Raw genomic sequence first — 5611 nt, forward strand, 5'->3', positions numbered from 1 at the left:
TAAAATTTTAAATTCTAAACTCTAAATCTTAACCCCTAAGCTTAAAACCGTAAACTCTAACTTAAAACCTTAAATAATAAAAAAATATTTTAAACATTGATACAATTAAATAACTTTGAGGGTTAGATTTATGCGAAAATATCATAGAGACAAAAGAAAATAAATTAAGTATATTACAGTGACAAGTGACCCTGAAACCTAATCTAAATATTAACTTAACATTTGAGATGAATTCATAGGTGACCTCGGTAGTTAAAGGAAATATTGTTCGATTCTAAATTTAAACAATTACGTTTATATAATCATCATAGACTATTAAAAAAAACTTAAGATAATTTAAACAAGGGAATCAATTAAAATATTATATTAGTGACACATTTTCTGCTACATTTTAACATGTTTTTGATCTTCTTTATCAGTCGTTTAGTCATTTTTTTCGTTTGTATTTTTCTCAAGGTTACATTTGACATTATTTCATCTGATCAAGATGTCATTTATTTATTATCTTATTAATCTTTCATGTTTTGAATCCACGAATTATATTTGTATGCAATTGCATTCATTTTCTCACGTCACTCGATTCTAGTTATATCTATTAGTAATTTAATTTTTTTTTTGATTTATTTATCAATACAATCAAAATTTTTTATATCTATTTTTTTTCATTACACAAGGAACAAGATCTGGATTGATTTCTACATTCACCTAAATGCCTTCTCTGACAATGGCTGCATATCTGAATATGAGAATCTCTACCTGAACGACTGATATTATTCAGAGCAGCAGTTCTAACAGAAGAACGAACAACGGACTGAGGCTTGGGCACAAAATTTGACTTTGAAGGTTGAAAAATATAGGATTGAGTTGGGCATTGATGCTTTTTTGATGACAAAGGTTGTCGAGAAGACTCCTTAGCTCTTTTTTTTTTAATTGAAAGAGCCTGTTACAAAAGGCTAGATAAGACCAAAGTCTTCTTGCAGAGTGCTACTTGCCTCCAAAGTTAGGAGGCTGGCGAGTTCATCCGAGGGAGAACTAAAGCAGAACAGACCAAAACGATGATCCGGGGCGACCTTGGCCATCCTATCAACAATCTTGTAACATGTTCTTGCAATCCAGACAATTTTTTTTGTCCAAGCACGTTTCCTCAAGCTCACAATAGCACGTACCAGGGGAATGGAACAATCAGATGCACCTTCACTATTCACAAGGTTGACCGCTTGGCTGCAATCGGATTGAACTAAAAGCCGTGGAATACCCAAACTCCACGCGATAAGTAAGCCTTCGTATATGCCCCAGAGCTCCGCTTGCAGGATTGATGTCGACCCTACGTTCCTCGCGAAGCCTGTAATCCAGTCACCGTTCGAATTCCGTATCACACCACCAATTGCTCCATAATTTCTAGTATCTGTTACCGAACCATCGGTGTTTAAGCATATCCATTCAGGAGGGGGTAGGGTCCAGGTTGTGGTTCTGACAGGCCTTCTCGGAACATTAGTGGGGGTTCTGAAATGACTCTCATAACACAACGCCCAACAATGGCTTCGATGGATAGCTGAGTCAGCATGCAAGGCAACACCATTGAAAACGTAGTCACTCCTTTGTTTCCACATTTGCCAAATGAGGGCTATGAAGGAGGACCAAGACGGTTCACCATCGCAAAGGGGCTGTTGTGAATTAATATTCTTCAGGATCCATTGTTGGAGGCCGGCGTTAAAAAAAAAAGTGCACTGATACTTGGGGGAACAACACGCTGCCATAGATTTTTACTCCGAGTACAATCACGCAGCATGTGAAGGACAGTTTCAGAGGTAGAGCCACAAATCGGACAGAAAGCATTGCTGGAGAGATGTCGTTTATTTCGCTCATGATTAGTCGTGAATTTTTCATTGTAAGAAAGCCAAGTGAACAGGCGGATGCATTGGGGCGCAGTGATAGACCAAATCTTCTTCCACGCTACATTCCTATCATTCCAATCATTTTCCATGAAGATACTAATTTTTTACCCATTATTATTATTATTATTATTATTATTATTATTATTATTATATTATTATTATTATTTTATATTATATTATTATTATTATATTATTATTATTATTTTATATATTATTATTATATTATTAAATTATATTAAATAAATCTATATAAATAAATAATTACAGACCAATTACAACTGGACCGGCCCAGTTACAAACAAACCAGAACCGGTCCAGATTAAACCAGAAACCCTAAACATCTGGGGTTCCAGTTAGGGTTTCCTAACCCTAATTTCCTCAGCCGCCATCTTCAATTACCAGCCGTTGGATCTGGTTTGATCCAACGGTCCACAGTTTGCCAGAGGAAACCCCTAGGGACACGTCCCAGCGCCGCCGCTGCTGCTTCCAGAAGCCTTCACGCCACACCAACGTTCCAGCCTCCACCACGTCTACCAAAGTCCAGAAGGCTGGCCGTAGCCGCACACGTCTCCCCAAACGGTGAGTCACCACTGGGAGTCCGGTGACTCACCAGAGCATTCTCGGACCGGTCTGAGACGAACACCGGTGATGGCTATAAAGCCATCACCCCATCTGCAGCAGAAGAACCAGAGACAGAGAGACAGAGGCAGAGACGGAAACAGAAAAAAAGAGAACATAGAAGACGAAAAAAACAGAAAAAATATACTAAATATACCAACGATCTCAGTCAACATCAACGCAGCGGGAAAAGAGAGAAGAGAGGAAAAAGCTTACCCTGTCATCGGAGAACCCCAACCGTCGCTGGATCTCAAAACCTTCGAAAAACCGAAGGTATTCTTTTAGATTTGCTCCGATTGGGAGCCGTTTAACGGCATCGGAACCGTCATTAGGACGGTCCGATCTACTTTAGATAAAAAAAAATTCCGGCCACCGAAGACGGTGGCCGGCGGCGGTGGTTAACGGCGAACGCCGACTGACGACGCCGGCCGACTGGCTTCTCTGTTCTAGAGAGAAGCGAGAAAATTGTTTTCTCTCAAAGAAGAGAGAGAGAGGAGAATTAAAAATGAAGGCTGGCCCTTCGGCCAGCCGGTTTTGGACCATATATAGTCCTTCCCGAACGACGTCGTTTGGGAAGGACTATGCGCGTAATTAGAATAGTTAAACCACGTCCGCAGTCATCCCAATTTGTGAACTTTACATTTTAGTCACTAAATCAAATTTATAATCCTTTTAATTTGGTTCTTTAATTTTAATTTTATTCATTTTAGTCCTTTATATTAAAATAATATTTAGGATAAATAGCAGATTTAATCCTTTAATTTTAATAAATAATATTTTAATCCTGAGTTTATTTTTTAATTATTTTAATCTAATATCCGAATTTTATATAGTTTTATTTTAGTCACTAAATAAATAAAATAAGAAATAGCATGAATAATCCCTATAATTTGATTAATTATGAATTAGGTTTTTAATTTTACTTTTACTATAATTTAGTCATTTATTTAAATGTTTTCATTTATTTACTGCTTTTAATATATCGTTCTAGTTGTATTTTTATTGTTTAATTTTACTTGTCTATATTTTTAAATATTTTATCATTATGTATTCATAAATATATAAATAATATTTTTTTAATTATTTAATATTATTTTCAATATCGAAGAAAATGACAGTCTTAATACAACTGGATGTCCTATTCTGATATTTTAAAATTAAAAAAATATATAAAAAAATTATTTAATTTAAATATCAAGAAAAGAGCTGTCTTAAGGCACCTAGAATCCTTTTCAGATTTTAATATTTTTTTATAATTTTGAAAAATAGTATATAATTAAATATATTTTGAATTTTTTAAATTTATAATAATAGAGACAATTTATAATTAAAAAGTACCAATTTTGGGTGTTGTAGGGTGCTAATCCTTCCCTAAACGTAACCGACCACGAATCCCTTTTTATTAAAAAGAACGAATTTTGGTTATAAACGAATTTTTCAAAACCATTTATTCACATCAATTTTCCCGCCAAATAAGATTTCGTGCCCGGACGAAACCGTTACGACAGCTTGGCGCTCCCTGGGGACCGGTCAAACTTTTAAAATCGATTATAAATTGTCTCTATTAATTAAAAATTAAATAATTTTTAATCTTTCTTTTCAAAATTTTTTTATTATTATTTTATAATAATTATATTTTATTTGCAAGTATTTATTATTTATTTTTCTGTCTAAGGTTTGAACATTCTCCTCACACACATTTGCATTGTATAAACATAAAGCTCTATAATTGAGTTGTCCCTTTTAAGTGGGAGTGAAAGCGACGTCTTCGTGAGAATTTATTCTCCGTGTCAGACCTAGCAAGTAACTTTCGGGGTTCATAGCTCTATGTCTTCGTGAGAATTTATTCTCCGTGTCAGGCATAGAGAAATGTATCCCCTCGAATTGAACTCGATCCACTTTAGTCTGTGATGGACTAGGATTGAGGGTTAGCAACCAAGGGGCACTAACAAGGACAATTCGGGTACCTTTATTCTAGATCTGAAACCTTGCATATAAAAACCTTAGAAACTCTTCCGATCAGAAGTCATGCCAAAATTTTGTCCAAAATAGGTGTACACACAGGAAAATGAATTCTGACTTTCCTGTTAATTATTTATTGTTTAAATTACATGTTTATTTAAATTATTTAAATTCAGAAAACTGTTTAAATAAAGAATATTTATGTAAGATGTTATTATTAAATTTTCTTTATTATGTAAACTAATTTATTTTCTTTTTTCTGTGTTCTTTATTTTTCTGTTTGCATAGCATCAGGATAAAAGACATTGATCCTTGTGTTAATTGTATCATTGGAAAGCCTTCATCTATGGATAAAAAGTGTTCAAGTCAAATAATTCTAACTCGAAGTAAGACAGTGGGCTGAGAATTACAAAGACAAGAAGAGACAGTCTGCAGGATGATTATGTATCTGACTGGCCAGTTATGCTTCAATTTCACTAAAGAAATGATATGCAAGATTGCGAAGCATTTGGGAAAGTTGGGATTCAAAAAAAAATTGCAGTTTTATCAACTTACGAGACATCCCATATTTGCTCTATGTAGAAGTTGATGATGAATTACTCCGAGCCCTAATTCAATTCTGGAATCCAGGGTACAATTGCTTCACTCTCAATAAGGAAGACTTGGTCCCTACTATTGAAGAATACCAACTTTGCTACATATCGAAGGGGCTTTGGATAATCGAATCTATTCAAGTCAATTAAAACTCAACCCTTTCGAGTTAAATTAGCAAAGATTGCCGGGGTACGAGAAGAATGGGTAGCAGCCCGTACAAAACAAAAGGCGAAAGCGAAGGCATTGCTTGGACCAACATTAGAGAACTTATTCAGAGCCATCCAGCTATTAAAGTACGATTCGATTTATTTGCTCTGGGTATATATGGTATGTCATCTTCCCAAAAGTATTGGATATGTTGAAGCTGCAGTGGTAGATTTGTTTGAACAGCTACCGAAAAAGATTAATCTGTTTCTGCAATTCTACCGAGACCTTCAGATCGTTAATGCTTGTAGAAGGCTAGAGGTGGACGATTCTCAGGGTGTACCCAGTTGTTATGTTTGGATCCGTAGTCATTTCTGGAGGACAGAAAAGGTTTCATA

Source organism: Hibiscus syriacus, unplaced genomic scaffold, assembly GCF_006381635.1.
Source record: "Hibiscus syriacus cultivar Baekdansim isolate YM2019G1 unplaced genomic scaffold, ASM638163v2 tig00110904_pilon, whole genome shotgun sequence".
Taxonomy (NCBI): Eukaryota; Viridiplantae; Streptophyta; class Magnoliopsida; order Malvales; family Malvaceae; genus Hibiscus; species Hibiscus syriacus.